Here is a 17,140-nt window from a genome sequence, read left to right on the forward strand (position 1 = left end):
TGTGTATACATACATACATATATGTACGTATATATTAAAAAAGAAAAACTGAGGGTTTTGCTACAGAAGGATGTGGACAGTCGAGTCCCACAAGGCTCTGTCTGGGGACCGGCGCTGTTCAATGTCTTCATTAGTGACTTCAATACGGGTGTGGAAAGCACTCTGTCTAAATTTGTAGATGATACCAAATTATGGCGTAACGTTAACACAGTAGAGGGTAGGGAATGAATCCAGGAAGATCTGAACAGGTTGGAAAGGTGGGCAGAACAGAATAGGATGCAGTTCAACAAGGACAAGTGCAAGATGCTGCATTTAGGGAGAAGGAATCACCAGCACACTTACAGGTTGAGGTAGGACCTTCTCAGCAGCACAGCAGCCAAAAGGGATCTTGGGGTCATTGTTGACACTGAGATGAACATGAGTCCTCAATGTGACAATGTGATCAGTAGAACTAACCATGCTTTATCATGCATTAGCAGGTACATGACGAACAGGTCCAGGGAGATGATACTTCTCCTTTATGTGGCTTTGGTCAGGCCACAGTTGGAGTACTGCATCCAATTTTGGGCCCCACACTTCAAGAGGGATGTGGACAACCTCAAGAAGGTTCAGGGGAGGGTCACGTGTATGGTTAAGGGACTGGAAGCAAATCCCTACAAGGAGAGATTGAGGGCCCTGGACCTCTTCAGTCTCCGCAAGAGAAGGCTGAGGTGACCTTGTAGCCACTTACAGATTCATTGCAGGGACAGCAAGGAATAGGAGATGCTCTGTTTAGCAGAGCACCCCTTGGAGTAACTAGGAATAATGGCCACAAACCAATGGAGAGCAGATTTAGGTTGAAAATCAGGAGGAACTTTTTTATGGTAAGGGTTGCCAGAATCTGAAATGGGCTTCCAAGGGAGGTGGTGTTCTCCCCTACCTTGTGGATATTTAAAAGTAGGCTGGACATGCACTTGGCTGGGGTTGTCTGACCCCAGCGCTCTTTCCTGCCCAAGGCAGAGGGTTGGACTCTATGATCTGCTAAGATCCCTTCTGACCTAAACATCTATGAATCATATGCATATGCATCCTCAGTGTCTACCTGTGTACCCGTTAGGGCACATGAAACTAATAAACTCCACAACAGGGTAGTACATCTAAAATACAAGTTTTGCTGTGCTGCACAGTTGTTTTGTTTTGTTTTCCCCATGTGCAGTAGTGCATGTGTAGACCGTGTTCTGGCTGACTGGGGCATGAGGGTGCTTCAGTGAGAGACTAGCCAGCTGGTACTAGCCACACACAACCTAGGGGTCAGCCTGCCAGCATAGGGCTGCTCCAGCTGGGCTCCTTGTGCATTGGAGTGGCTGGCTGAGGCACAAAGATGCTTCCTTGTGGGGCTAGCTGTCAGGTCTTCGCCAGCCCAGGGCTGCTCCAACCAGGCTTCATGTGCTGCGCACAAATAAACGGTGGAGCAATAAGCTCTGGAGTTTATTTGTGTGCATTAATCACACATTTAGACACACCTACTGGTATTTAGCTAAGGTTGTCTCTACTTTTTTCCTTTCCTTAAAAATGTGCCATATATTTGACCTTCTTTTCTGTCAGGCAGGACCTCACCTGATTTGCTGTTCTTTTGATACTCTAGGATGCACTTATCATCTGGTAGCTGCTCCTGTTTGTGAAGTTTGAAGTAAAAAAAACATTACATACTTCAGCCTTCTCCATCATCCATAACTAAATCTCCTTCCACATTCCATAAGGGGCTTATGGGTTCTCTTTTATTCCTCTTCCTTCTAACATATGTAGAGAATCCCTTTTATTGCCTGTTGTTTTCCTTGGGATTGTTGTGTTTTTAAAGTTGCAATGGTTTTGCTACACTTGTTTTTGCTACAAGAGCACAGAGTAGTGACAGTTACATCATTATAGTTTATATCAGTATCATTTGATATTGATACAGTTGTTATATCTGCCTATACCCAGAGGAGACCAAAAGTGGGAGATCTTAGCATTATAAAGTTCAGTAAAAAGGAAGTAGGAGACAGCAATGGGAGCAACAATATTCAACAATGACTTGCCAAAGAGAAGAAAGCCAGAGTCCAAAAACTAAGACAACTATATTTACTGTTAAACAGTGAAATTTGATGCACGTATGCTTGTGGCCAAGAAGCCAGGAAAGGAACCGATTACCATCATTTTTTTATTTCTGTAAGTCATATGCAGTATAATTTGGAGTGTGACTATAAGATTACTTGCCTACATACTTGAAGAGAACATTTACTCCCCCCCACCGCTTCTATCAAGAAGTTGCAAGTGAAAGAATAACAAATAATTTATGTTGTAAATAAACAGGAAGAAGTTAACATAGCCAGGGGAAAAAGACCCAGAGGCCTGAAACATGGGCAGGCAGGTAATTGAAGGTACATACAGAATAATGAAGTTACTTTGTCATTAAGATGATATAACTGTTAACAGTGAAAATGTATAATTGTGTGAATTAATGATAGCTATTGACAAATAAAACAGCCATAATTTTTATGGTAAAAAGGTAAGTGCATATCCCTTGGTGATACATATCTCTTACACAGATTATATAGTTTTCAATTTCCTAGTTACTGCTTAATCCTACTCCCATTTAAATCTTATATTACCATTGCATTTAAAGAGGGACATAAGCATAACCTAAGGCACTAATTCAAGAAAGCATTTTATGTTTTAGTCCCACTGAATGAAGTGGAATATAATCCTATTACTGAAGTAAAGTTAGTCAAGTGCTTTTTTGAGTATAGTTGGTTTCCAGAATTGAACTCTAAATTTGGAAATATGGACATACCTGAACTATTGAAGAGATGTCACTAAGCAGATTTTGGAAAACTTCTTTGCTTTAACAAGTTGTGGGACCTCTCTCTATATTATTTACAGATAGACCTGATGCTGAATCCGAGCTTTGGAGCCTTTAAATCTAAATTTAAATTTATTTCTTGTGGTTCAGGCTTCTCTCTAAAAATAAAAATGATTAAAAATAATAAAGAAAATCAACATGAGAAATGTTGCTTTCTTGTATCTGATAGGCTGTGATTAGTACATTTAAGGAGATAGCTGTTTGATCAAATCTACAGGGGATAGTTGAAACTTTTTAAAATTCTGCCTTTGAGTGGGGTCAAACTTAATGTTTGAAGAGGTTTGTAGGTTCAGCATTAAACCTCAGCTGTTTTTACAGCCTGGCTTGCTAAAGACTGATAGATAATTTTTTTATTTACTTTTTTGCAGAGGCTTACAGAAAGCATGAAGGCAAGTAGGAATGTGAAGTATCTTGTGGGCTCTAGCAGTCTGCAAAAATGCTACACAAGCTTGAGAGGTTTTGCAGCATCATTTTGCAGTTTGTTTTTTTGGGCGGGGGGGTTGTAGCTGTCGCGCCCCATAACACTGGTGCACCCTTGACCTGCGAGCCTAGGTCGGCACGACCGGCTTGGCGCAAGGTGGGGGATTTATGACTGGGCAGGTGGGTGATAACGGTGAGCAGGAGTCAGTATGATTTAAACACAGCATGATGGTTTCACAAAAGATTTATTTTACTTACGCTTCTGATGTGCTTGCAGCGTAGGCAGAGGAGCTGATTGATTTAGTTACAGCATGCAGATATCATGTTACCTAGCATTTACAGGGTGGGTAAGACAGTTGCTTCCGAGCGATTCATATAAGCCGTTGCAGTCTGCAGATTACTAAGAGCTCTTGATAAGAAAGATAACGCCAAAGATAGATAAACGGACCGGTAAGACGAGACGGGGGTATGCCAAGAAAAAAAATATGGAGGCGGAAGAGATAACATTCATTGTGCACAATCTGTTTTTCTTGAGTGTATACACAGTTCTCCGTTCTCTGCTCTCTCTCTGCTTTGGGCGGAAGTTCTTTCAAAGTTATACTTTTTGCAGGTGACCAATTACTATACACTAATCATAAATAATTAATGAGTTGGCACTTGTGCTTTCTTTGCTCAGGTTTCATAAAAAGGGAGGTTATTTTTACTTGGTTGGTACTGGTTCTGTTTGGTCACAGGATGGCGCGCGTAGCATATTTAATTAATTTTACAACTTTACTAAAGTCAGCTAATCTCATTACTATAGGTACTTTATCTTTTGTGCTGGGCTGCCAAGATCAGTTTGTCTCTCTAGTATGAGAACTCAAGTAATTTGAAATGAGGCACAAACAGGGGTGTGTATATGCAACACTGTTAATACAGAGGAATAAATTACAACCACAGAGTTTGTTGTGTTAGCCTCTGACCTTTTGTCTCTGACCTTTTGCCATCGGCATCTGAAATCAAAGACTTTAATTTTTGACAGTAGCATCTGTCACCATAGCACCTAAGTTCTGTACAGATAAATTACTTGCAGTTTTGTAGGATTTCATGTGGTCTTATATTTTAGACCTTTAGATAACTTTTACTTAATGGTTAAGAGAAGCTCAAACTGTCAATGTTCAATTATTTTTATAGTGTAAAGAGAAATCCCTAATCTAAAAAAAAGTTTGGTCATACTATTGGGAAAATTAGGAAAACTCAGTTTATAATTATTAATATTATGAATAGAAATGGAATTGAGTGGTCCTATTATTAGGGATCATTCAAGTGATATTTCAGTCTTCAGATTTAATGGGGCATAAGGCAACAGACTCACTGAAGAAAATAATATACTCTATATCTGACTCTAGACTCAATATTAAGAACAAGGATTAATCTATTTTACATTCTGTGCTTCAGTGGTTAGAAGGCTAGAGTTCTCTCTAGAATTCCATAGCTCAACATTTATACAGATTCAATAGACTTGTCAAAAGTATCAAAATCTATTTATTTTTTTTACATATGCAACTGATGTTTTACATTTCTTACATGTACTGATGTGTTAGACATATAAACACAATTTTTATTAAAAAGGAATACATTGCAATTGACATCAAAGCTTTCCTACTTACACAATACATTTCCTGAATATCATTCTTCTATGGGTCCTTTCACAATATGAGCACCTGTCCCTGTTGATAGAAGGAACACAAATAACAGTTCTTAAGGGATACACAAATATTCCCCCTCCCCCTGCTTTTTTAAGGCCCCAATGATCACCTTGTCTAACCTCCTGCATAAAAGAAATGCACACAGATTATCATTACAGATATTCTCATTACAGATATTCTCATTTCTGTAAGAATTTAGATACAATGGTGCTGGAGAAGAAAATGAAATCATCTAAATTGGTAGTGTATTTTATTTCATGACACTTTCTTTGGAATTGCATATTTTTACAGTTTGATCATGTGATATTTTATGGTAGAAGCAATGCCTTGTATGACACCATGCTTGATGGTTTGATAGCATGTTAGGTAAAAATACCTGCAAAGTGGGCCAATGCTGTGGTAATGAGAACAGAGTCATGGTTGGTCAAAAGTCTACCTAAGCCTAGCAAAGAGATTGAGTTAGCTTAGGTTAGGCACAGTAGTTTCTGTCTGCCATCAGTAGCTGACAGTGAAAAAATGTAGCTAGCATCTCATCCAACCACTTTTGTTTTTTCAGTCTGGCTGATCAGTTACTCATTTAGAGCTGACCAGCAGTAAATGACTGGGTGGTACCTTTGGTGTGAGTTTGGCACACAGTTCAAACTCATGCCTATGGATCTATAGCAAGATGTCTTGACTGCTTTGCCACAGTAGTACTTGTCAAGCACTTGAACAAAGTATATTGCTTTGTCATAATTAGCATACATTTGAGTTTACAGGATATGAAAATACATCTTAGTACGGCAATGCCTCTTTCACCTTTTGAACAGCAGAAATCTATCTTCTGTGAATGAGCAGAGTCCCTTTCTACCAAAGAACAATAAGTCACTGTAAGGGTTTAGAGCATTAAAAAAAATGATCAGATCGCTGTTTTTAATGTAAAATTCTCTCTAGTATAGACATTTGGTCTGAGACCGTGCTGCATCTTAAAAAGTAACCTATCACTGCCAAGGTTCCCTCTAAGGTCCGCGTGTGCACGGCCATGCACAAGTAAGTCTGGCCACACACCAACTTTTTAAGGCTATGCACTCACCAGGAGAGGAGCTGGGCTGTGGCATGAGACACTTACTGAAGGTAAGCTCCTCCTCAAGTCAAGGTGGAGGCAGGGGCCTGACATGAGCTCTGCCTGCTCCAAGAAACAGCGCTGCTCCTCCACAGCACCTTGGGGAATGAGGAGGCATGTGGCATCAGGGCTGGGGAATGGAGCACTTCCCTGGAGCCAGCAGAGCCCGTGCCAGCTCCCCGCCACAGCCTCCACCCCTGCCTTGCCTCACCTCACCTCACCTCAGGAAGGACCCGCTGCCTGCCCTGAGTGAGGCTCTGCTGGCTCTGGAGAACTGCTTCGTGGGCTCAGCCAGCTCTGGGGAAGTGCTCCACTCCCCACCCCTGATGCCACATGTCTTCTTGCTCCCTGAGGTGATGCAGGGAAGTGAAGCAGTTCTCCAGAGCCAGCACAGCCTGGCCCCAGCCCCAGCCCCCAGGTCCCACACTGCAAATAAACTCAACATCTGTCTAGATTCTCTTGTCATATGTGTCCCTACAATATGGAACAAATACTTATCTGTCCTACCTAGATGGTTATACACAGATGTGTTCAAATACATTGTGCCACTAGCAAGGGTTTAGCTATCAACCTTTGCATAATTGATACCCCCATATTCACCTACTGCAGAACTAGTTTCATGCATTGAGAATTGTATCCGTTTCAGTTATGTGGTGATAAATACACAAATGCTCATAGACTATTCAGATCTGCTTTGAAATGAGCTGATTATTACAGAAAAATCAACTCCTCTGTAATGATATACATTACAATAGCATTTTAAAATTACTTTATTACTCTATGTCCAATGTCTACTCAAGGACCCACCTTTCTCAGATAAAAGGATCTCTAAAAGTATCCACAAGATTACTGTGGGTCTGTTTGTGCACCACATTGACATAGAGCTGTATGTCACACCCCTACAACTCTTGCTGCTAGCTGCCCCATTGGTGGATTGGGACAGGGGGCTGGCACCCCTGTGTCTCTTTTCAAGCCCTGTGCCTTGATCACCCAATTAGGGCATGGGGCTGGGACCTGCTTCTGACCAGGACAGTTCCTGACCCAGCCCCAGGATACATGGGGAAGTCTTCATGTACAGCCCACAGTTAGCTAGGGACTGTCTGAAACAGGACAGTCCCCAGTTAACTCCAGGATATACATGCTTCCCCAAGCAGCCTGGGGCTGGATGGGAATTGTCCACAGTGCCATAGCAAAGTTGTGGCAAACAGAGTGACCATCCTGAGCACCAGAGCAAAGGGGCACCAACAGGCATTGCCTAGCCATAGTGGGGTGTGGGATGGAGCTTCAAGCAATGCATTTTTGGGGGGGGATGGGGGAAGGGTGGCTTCCACTTCTTTGTGCACTCCTAGGCAAGCATAGCAGGGGGCATGTGCTCTGCAGATCTGGGTGCTAGGTGCGAGCAGACTACTCCTGTGGGCTTTGCCCTGGACACCAAAACTTCATTGCTATGGGAATGACTGTCCAGGTTGGGGCACCTTCAGGCTGGGTGGGGAACTGTCCCCATACAGGGAGCCCCCAGCCCCTGCTCTGTGATCACAATTGTGATTGTGGAGTGAGGGCTGGGGAGCTTATTCCCAGCCTCCATTCTATGATCACAGAGCAGGGGTTGGGAACAAGCTCCCAGCCTGTTCCCAGCCCCAGATGTATGCTTGCAGAGCTGGGCAGGGAACAAGTTCCCTTGCCCCCTACCAACCCAGGGAGCTTCTAGCTTGTGGGGCTCAGACTGGGAGATGATTATCTCCTGGCCTAAGCCCCACAGTCATGGAACTCAAGATGGGAAATAAGGATCTGTCAGCCCCTACTTCCCTGATCATGATCGGGGGGGGGGGCAGGGCTTAGAACAAGGATACAGTGTCCAGTGGGACTTCTGTGATAGAGCCCACTCCTGCAGCGGCAGCTCCCAGGGGTGGTAAGCTGTCTCCTGTCCCCTGGTGGATGGTTGATGAGAAGCAGATTTGCTCTTGGCCAGGTGTCTATATGAACACTACAGAACCATTACTAATCTGTTGTAAATTTGCTACTTGCATTTGCAGGTAGCAAATTTACTTGGGATTAGGGAGATTTACTGTGAAGTAAACATGTGCATGTGTAGATGCATATGCTTACTGTGTAGTAAACAATGCTAATGTGAAGTTAAGTGTCTCATGTAGACATGCCCACTATTAATATAAAGAAAATGGAAGTCCAGTACTAACTACCTCCTGGCAGAAACCTATCACCTCCATCACTACCAGAAATAAAATTGAACGGCAGCCAATTAAACAATATCAAGTTCTTTTGCTACATAGGTATCATAATTACTGATGACACCAGCATTGACAAAGAACTTTCAGCACACTTAAAGTCAGCTGCCTCAGCTTTTGGCTGCTTACAAAAAAAAATATGGACAAGATGGGGTCAAAATGTCTCTAAAATGCCCAGTTTAGAGCTGTTGTTCTCCCTTGTCTTATATACTTGTTAAAGACCTGCCCTCTTTATCATCACCATATCAACAAACTTAACTGCTTGCAACAACACCACTAATGCAGCATAATGGGTATTAAATGGTCTGACAAAATCACCAAGGATGAAGTACTATGACTGGGAGCCATGCCAAGCATGGAAGCCATGCTAGTATGGAGGTGAATGCGTTGGGTGGGTGATGCCATATGTATGGACAACAAATGACTGCCTAAGAGAGTTCTGTAAAGTGAATTTGGAAAAGGCAGTAGGAAGTTTGACCATCTCAAATTGCACTAGGACTTGCATTAAGTGACACCTGCAGTCTGTTAGGCAAGAATTAGTGTCCTGGGAGGATACACCCTATGATAGGCAAGTTTGGCACTCTGCTACAAAGGAAGCAGAATGAACAACCCGCAGCATCTCTGATAACCTAGCCAAACTGTCACAGAGCCTTTCTTTCCTCTCAAGTAGGAGCCGCTTCTTCTCCAGTGTGTCTGTTAAGGTGCACCCTCACTGTGTGAGTGTGTATGTGTATGTGTATTTGTACTCAAGTATGCCCTTCCTGGTGCTGGGGCCTCTGCACAACACAGTAGTGTGCCCCATTGAGGCCATCTTGGCTGACAGTAGGAGGGTCTGTAGATGCCAACTTGCCCTGGAACATCTCTTGAACCCCACATTTTAGAATCTGATTTCCAGTATCAGTAGTAGTCACACTTGAATATGAGTGACATTCATTCATTCATTGACATAGAATTTGGGGGAAACAAACTCAGAGACTCTGAATTAGGTCCTCTGATTCATGACCCAGCAGTTCGAGCCTGTTCAGTCTAGGTATGTGCTATAGCTGGCAGACAGTCAGAGATGAGATCAGCATGGTAGTATCAGGCTCACAGTCACTGTTTTTTCACAGATTTCACAGACATTAGGGCTGGAAGGTACCTCGGGAGATCATCGAGTCCAGCCCCCTGCCCAAAGGGCAGGAAGTCAGCTGGGGTCATAGGATCCCAGCAAGATAAGCATCCAATTTGCTCTTGAAGGTGTTCAATGTAGGTGCTTGAACCACCTCCGCTGGCAGACTGTTCCAGACCTTGGGGGCTCGGACAGTAAAGACATTCTTCCTTATGTCCAGCCTTAAACGGTCTTGCAGGAGTTTGTGACCGTTCGACCTCATCTTTCCTTGGGGCACTCTGGTGAACAAACGTTCCCCCAGATCCTGGTGGTCACCCCTGAATAAACTTATAGGTGGCCATCAGATCACCCCTGAGCCTACGCTTTTCCAGGCTAAAGAGTCCCATGGCTCTCAGCCTGTCATCATAAGATCTGTTTTCCTGACCTCTGATCATGCGCGTGGCTCTCCTCTGGACTCTCTCAAGCTTCTCCACATCCTTTTTGAATTGTGGAGTCCAAAACTGGACGCAGTACTGCGGCCTCACCAAGGCCGAGTACAAGGGGAGAATGACGTCCTGGGATTTGCTCGAGAAATATCTATGGATGCAAGCCAGCGTTTTGGTCGCTTTATTAGCCGCAGCATTGCATTGCAGGCTCATGTTCATCTTGTGGTCAATGATGACCCCCAAGTCTCTTTCTTCTGTAGTGCTATCCAACGTAGCACTGCCGAGCCTATAAGGAAGCTGCAGGTTTTTCCTCCCAAGGTGGAGAACCTTGCATTTTTCGGTGTTAAACATCATCAGGTTCTCATCCGCCCATTTGCTGAGCTTGTCCAGGTCAGCCTGGATCACCTGCTTATCTTCTGGTGTGGATGCTTTGCCCCAAAGTTTGGTGTCATCAGCAAACTTGGCCAGTCCACTCCTGACTCCAGTGTCCACATCATTAATGAAGATGTTGAACAGGATGGGTCCAGGACAGAGTCTTGAGGGACCCCACCGGTCACAGGGAACCACGATGAATGACTGCCATCAATTACAACCCTCTGGGTCCGACCACGGAGCCAGTTTCCCAGCCAGCGGATCGTGGTGGAGCCAAGGCCACAACTGGCCAGGTTGGCCAAGAGGTGATAATGGGATACCAGATCAAAAGGTTTTTTGAAGTCAAGATATATGACATCAATCTCTTCTCCCTTGTCCAGGTGATAGGTCACCTGGTCATAGAAGGAAATGAGATTGGTCAAACAAGACCTACCCGCAACAAACCCGTGCTGGCTATCCCTTAGAATGTTAGCCTGGACCAGTCCCTCAAGGATGGCCTCCTTAATAAACTTTTCTAGGATCTTCCCCAGGATAGAAGTCAGGCTAATGGGCCTGTAGTTAGCCGGATCCACTCTCCTCCCTTTCTTGAAGATAGGCACCACATTGGCCTTCTTCCAGTCTTCGGGCACTACACCAGAGTGCCAGGAGTTTTGAAAGATCTGTGCCAGGGGCTGGGCTATGATGCTCGCCAGCTCCTTGAGTACCCTGGGGTGCAGATTGTCAGGGCCGGCTGACTTGAAGGTATCCAGCTTCTCAAGGTGTTGCTTCACGAGGTCAGCTTACCATCGATCACTAGGTCACCGATTAGGTCATCCCCCATAGCCAGTACCAGGTTGAGCAGCGCTTTGCCTCTCATGGGCCCATAGACTTCTTGAGTCAGGTAGAGGTCATCCACGCATGAGAGAAAGCTTTGTGACTGCTCGGATTTTGCTGAGTGATCTTCCCACAAGATGTCCGGTTAATTGAAGTCACCCATGACTACTAAGGTCCTGGAGCAAGCGGCCTCAGTCATTTCCTGGGGGAACTTCTGGTCAAGCTCAGGACTTTGAGTGGGAGGTCTGTAGTAGACTCGCATCGTTGTGTCCTCTGTGCCGTATTCCCCACGAATTTTTACCCAGAGGGTCTCTAGCTGTCCATGTTGGACACCAACATCAGCTTGCAGGGACATGTAGCTTTCCTTCACATAGAGAGCTACACCCCCGCCCCTTTTGTAAACACGATCCCTCCTGTACAGTGTATAGCCCTATATACCCGTGGTCCAGTCATGGGTGGAGTCCCACTAGGTCTCCGTTATCCCAATGACGTCATAATTCTTTCCACTGAGCAGGAGGACGAGCTCCTCTTGCTTGTTACCCAGGCTCCTGGCATTAGTGTACAGGCAGGCAAGTGTGCCCTTGGGGGCTCTTGCCTTGCCCACAGATTGTGCCAGGGCTGAGGCAGGGGTGGGCTCTCTTAAGTGCCTTGGTCTTCTGGCTTTGCAAGGGTCGCTCAGTGGGCCAACAGTGGCAGTAGTCCCCCCATCCCCCAGCAGACTTAGTTTAAAGCCCAGTGGAGCAGGTCAGCCAGCCTCCTCCCCAGGGGGGAGAGGTGGAGGCCATCTCTTCCCAGCAGCTCGCTGCCTCTCTCGCCAAAGAGCGGGCTGTGGTCATGGAACCAACTCCACATTCTTTGGTTCACTGCATGGATCCTCCTCTCCCTCCTCAGCCCATAGCCCGAGACTGGGAGGATCGATGAAAACACCACCTGAGCTCCCAGACCCTGAGGCCCCGCTCTGAAATCCCCGTAGTGCCTCATGACTTGGCTGGTGGTGCTCTGAGCCATGTCATTGGTGCCCACGTGAATAAGGAGCATGGGGTAGTGGTCTGTGGGCTGGAGGAGCTGCGGGATCCTCTCTGCAATGTCTCGGATGTGGGCCCCCGGGAAGCAGCAGACTTCCCGGGCTAAGGGATCGGGGCGGCAGATTGCCCCCTCAGTCCCCTGCAGGATGGAGTCTCCCACAACAAACAACTTTCGCTTTGTCTTGGGGAGAGCGGGGCCAGTAGCTGTGGTTGATCCTGGGTTGTCTGCAGAAGCTGGCAACTGAGCAGGCTCTGCTGGGGCTGCAAGAAGTGCGAACCTGTTGCTAAGCTCCGGCAAGGGACAGGCCTTGGTGCTGCGGGCCTTAGATCCCTTGACCACCTTGGTCCATGCCCCTGACTGGGCAGAGGGGGAGGTCCCAGAGTCCTCCTTAGTCATGGAGGGGGACGGTGCTCTACCCTGTGGCTCCCGGGGGAGAAGGGCCTGACAGTAGGAGTCTATCTCCTGCTCACAGTCCCTGATGGCACGCAGTCTCTGGGCTGTGGCCTGCAGCTCCTCCAGCTGGCGCGCCAGAGACCCCACTAGGAAGCAGACCCCGCAAGGGGAGGTGGCCATGCTCCTGGGCCCCAGAGCCTGAAAAAGGGACAGGCAGCCCCCGCAGCCAAGAGCCAGGGGCTCCGTCTGCATGGAGCCCGGAACTATGGGCTCCGTCTGGGTGGCCGTCTCTGAGTGCCTGATGGTGGGGCCCGCAGAGCCCGAGGGGACCCTCGGGGTTTGGCATGTGCCCATCCATGTCATGCCTCTGGTAGGCTGGCTACGGCTGGGGCTGACTACTCTGGGGGGGTCGCAGGCAGAGTCTCGTGCCCTCCCGCGCCCTCTCCCATGCTAACTTGAGCACCTGTTTACGCAGCCTGTTCGCGTGGCTCCAGTCGCATGGCTCCCTGGGGGGCTGGGCCAAGTAGGGTCCTGGGCGGGGGCTTGACCTGGCCCGGCACCAGGCAGCGGCCTTCTCCCAGGGAGCGAGGAGTTAACCCCTTCCCACCATGAGCCTGCTTACCTCCAGCTGTGCTGGGGGTCAGCAGGGGGCTCTGTGGCTGCTGAGGGGGTGTCTGGGGGTTTTGGGGGAGTAGGGGCACAGCGGGCTTCACCCACGCATCTCTCACTGCTCCAGAGCCTAACTGAGCTTTTTTTGTTTGTTTATTTGTTTTTTTGTTTTTTTTTTCCTGTTTGGCAGGCCCTTTTAAACTGTGCGCATGTGCAGTGGGCCTGCTGTTGGGGAACGCTGGTTTCTCAGGCCAGGGGGGCCCTGCCCGGGATCTGGGGGGCCCTGCCCTACAGGAGGGGGACTGGTGAGTACCCCACTCCTTCTCTTCTCTCTCCCTGGGGGGCTGGGCCAAGTAGGGGCCTGGGTGGGGGCTTGACCCAGCCCGGCACCAGGCAGTGGCCTCCTCCCAGGGAGCGAGGAGTTGACCCCTTCCCACCACGAGCCCGCTTACTTCCAGCTGTCCTGGGGGTCAGCAGGGGGCTCTGCGGCTGCTGAGGGGGTTTCTGGGGGGCTTTGAGGGAGTGGGGGTGCAGCGGGCATCACCCGCGCGTCTCTCGCCGCTCCGGAGCCTAACTAAGCTTTTTTTTTTTTTTTTTTACCAGCATACTGTTAAGAAGTAGGGCTGTTCAAAATGGCACCATTCCATTTCGACTTGTGTTTTAATGTTTTATGGAACAGCATTTCATTTTGAATCTCATTTTGATTTGAAACCACTGTCCCATTTAATTTCGTCAAAACAGTTTCACTGTTTCTATGCTGTTTTGATATTTCACCCATAGGCTATAATGGAAAGCTCAAAACAACCTATAACATTGTCCTTTTTCTCCTAATTTAGATGAAAATTCCAGATATAGTAGCCCCTTCTGAGAATATGAAGCCTGCCAAGTTTCAAGGATATAGGTGTAGGGGGTTTGGGGAAACTGTACCTCAAAATCTTGAAAGAAAAACTCTTGTTACATGTTTGTGTTAAGCCACAGTGGGGTCAAAATTGTAAGTATTCTAGCTCCTGATAAGGCCACAAAGCTACCAAGTTTCAAGGAGATAGGTACAGGGGTTTGGGGGAAAATGTACCTCAAGCTGTGGACAAGCAAAACTCATAACATGGGTGACACTGTGTGTTTGTTAAGGCACAGAAGGGTGAAAGCTGCAGCCATGCTATCCTTTGATGAGGCCATGCAGGCTGCCTGCTTTCAAGGAGATAGGTTCAGGGGGACTCTGGGTTCTGGGGCCCTGCGCCTCTAGCTGCTGACAGGCAAAACTCATGTCATGGGTGCTTGTGACATTGTGTCTGTCTTGGGGCACAGGGGGGTGAAAACTGCAGGCCTGTTAGCCCCTGCTGAGGCCATGAAGCCTGCCAGCTTTCAAGGGGATAGGTGCAGGGGGATTCTGGGGCCCCACACCCCTAGATGCTGACAGGCCAAACTTGTGTTATGGATGCTTGTGGTACTGTGTGTGTGTTAAGGTGCACCCTCACTGGCACTGGGACATCTACACAACACAGTAGTGTGTCCCATTGAGGCCTCCTCCTCCCCTAGAGCTTCAGCCTGGTCTAACACTTTAAATGGCAGCAGGTATAAAATAACTTAGTGAGTGAGCAGCACTAGCAGAGTTGCACCAGCAGCATCTCTGGTAGTCTAGTCAAACTGTCACAGAGCCTTTCTCTTTGTATAGAAATTGAAAGCAACAGGTAAACATGTTGTGTTGGATATATGTTACTCATGGTGTGTGATGGCTTATCTTGTGTTGTTATGTTTATATGTTTATTATGAGAAAAATCCAGAATAGTTACAGAAATATATCTTAGGAAGATTTCAGGTTGAAAAATCCTTTGTTAGGCTGAGGAAGCACCTGCAGATTATATGTCTGCTGGTCCTGGATGGAAGGAATAGTGAAAAAAAAAGCCAGTGGCTGGCCTGGCATGTAATACAGGCAAGAAAGCCAGTCAGTGACAATGAAAAGGGAGGCACCAGGGGGTGAGGGACAGGCTGTGGTAGGTTGGGGGGGGAAGGGGACAGTGGATGTAGCAGTGCATGCAAAAGTGCAGATGTCACTGGAAGTCAAATGTCCGGCAGGTTGCATTGTGTCAGAATTCCACTGTTTATATTGTACTGAGTCCATGAATTTCTGTACTGAAGAGGCTGAAGAAGTGAAGTTCATATGCCCGGTTCTGAAAAGTGATTTGTAAATTCAAACAAGCACCTAATCTCATCACCAGAACTGAAGCCAACTTCCGACAGCTCAAAACACAAAGCCTGCCAACTATTTCCAGTACCCCCACAAACTGCACACCAGAATCTATCAAAGACAACAATACCTGTGGGGGCACATTCATCACCAAAAAAACCCCACTCTGCCTCCAATCTTTCAGGCCTGATCCTGAGAGGGAACAATTTACAAAGCACTTTTCACAGCTAGGCCTATGAACTTCATTTCTTCAGCCTCCTAGGTAAAAAAGCTCATAGACTCAATATAGGAAGTGGAATTATGACACACTGCAACCTGCTGGACATATGACTTCCCATGTACCTCTAAACTTTTGCCGGCACTGCTACATCCCTTTCCCCCCCCTCAACCCCCAGTCCCCCACACCCCAGCCTGGTCCTCACCCCCTGATGTCTGCACTTCCATTTTTATTGACTGGCTTTCTTGCTTGCATTGCATGCCTGGCCAACCTCTGGCTTCTACCTGCCTATCACTAGGAGATCATTGGTCCTGGCATTTATAGGACTGTCATGCCACCAGCAGTCCCACCAGGCCTCCCTACCCTGGCAGGGTGCAGTGTTAGTGGTCATTCCCAGGACTTGGGGCCTCCTCCTTCCCCATAGACCCAGTCCATACCTCCAAGTTCATCTTCACAGGGGAACAAACTCAGCAGGGAAATGTTCTTTTCCTGCTGGCTGGTGATGCAGTGAGTGCCCCTACAGCTGAAAGCAGACCATTAGCTGGTTTTTAAAAACTGAAAAAAGGAAATAGGCACAGATGGAGTGAGGAGAGTGGCATTCAGTCCATCTGCACCTGGAGCTTTGGGAAGCCCAGCAGCAGGAGCTTCACCTTCACCCTTGGCCCACATTGGCAGTGCCTGTGGTAGATGAGGAGACTGGCTGGTGGATGGTGTTCTAGCATGGGACAGTGAATCCCCCTGTTCCACATCCCCCCACCCCTACTGTTCTGCCTCCCTGACTTCCTTTACCAGTGCCTCCGTCCACTGATTTAGTGTTTGGCTGCTGCATACAGTTCCCTTCACCCTTGGGTCACACATGGTGGGCAGAATGTGGACTGTACTGGACCCCAAGGGATCAAGCCATTTTCTGATGCCCTCCTTCAGACACCTCACTAGTGCCTGCATGTCTGGTAATAGTAGCTTGCCCCAGCAAGGAACATTGATCCCCTGGAAGCTTTCCATTTGGCTCTGAAGTTCACTCACTATGGTGATCACCTGGCTAAGGAGGGCATCAGCAGTTCTGAGGCCCCCAGTGGCCTTGGGGAAGGGCTTGGGGACCACCGAGATCTGGGAGATGGTATCTCACTGTGGCAGGGCACCATTTGTGCCTGCCACTTTAAGCCAGAGCTGGCAGCTGCCAGGTGCCTGATGAGGAAAGACATTTTGAATTGGGGCTGCCCATATAAACAGGGTAGTTCTGCTGCTGGAGACCAGGTAACAACATCATCTGGCCAGAGGGCTGCTAGTATTATCTGGAGGTAAGGGTAGGGGATAGTAAGGAAGCTCCTGGTCCTGGGTATGACCTAAAAATCCCCCCTGCTGGGAGTGGGTGGCCTGGTGGGGCTTGCAGTGGTGTGGGAGCCCCCAGGAAATGCCAGGCCAGTTACTACCCTGGTGAAAGTTGGGTCAGGGCACCTTAACCCCTAGCCCCCACAACTGGGTGGGTTACCCCTTGTTTGGAGGGCCTGGAGGGTGGACCTCCTGGAGAGAGAGAAAAGGAGCCATAGACTCAGGCCTGTATGAACTTCCCTTGACTGGTCAATGGTGGGGCCAGGACTGGAATGGTCAAAGGGCCAGGGGCCCACTGCGAGGAACACCCAAGAGCTGTATGCCTGGGCTTT

The sequence above is a fragment of the Crocodylus siamensis genome, chromosome 7 (genome assembly GCF_052110815.1).
Source record: "Crocodylus siamensis isolate JL-2025a chromosome 7, ASM5211081v1, whole genome shotgun sequence".
In the NCBI taxonomy this organism is placed as follows: Eukaryota; Metazoa; Chordata; order Crocodylia; family Crocodylidae; genus Crocodylus; species Crocodylus siamensis.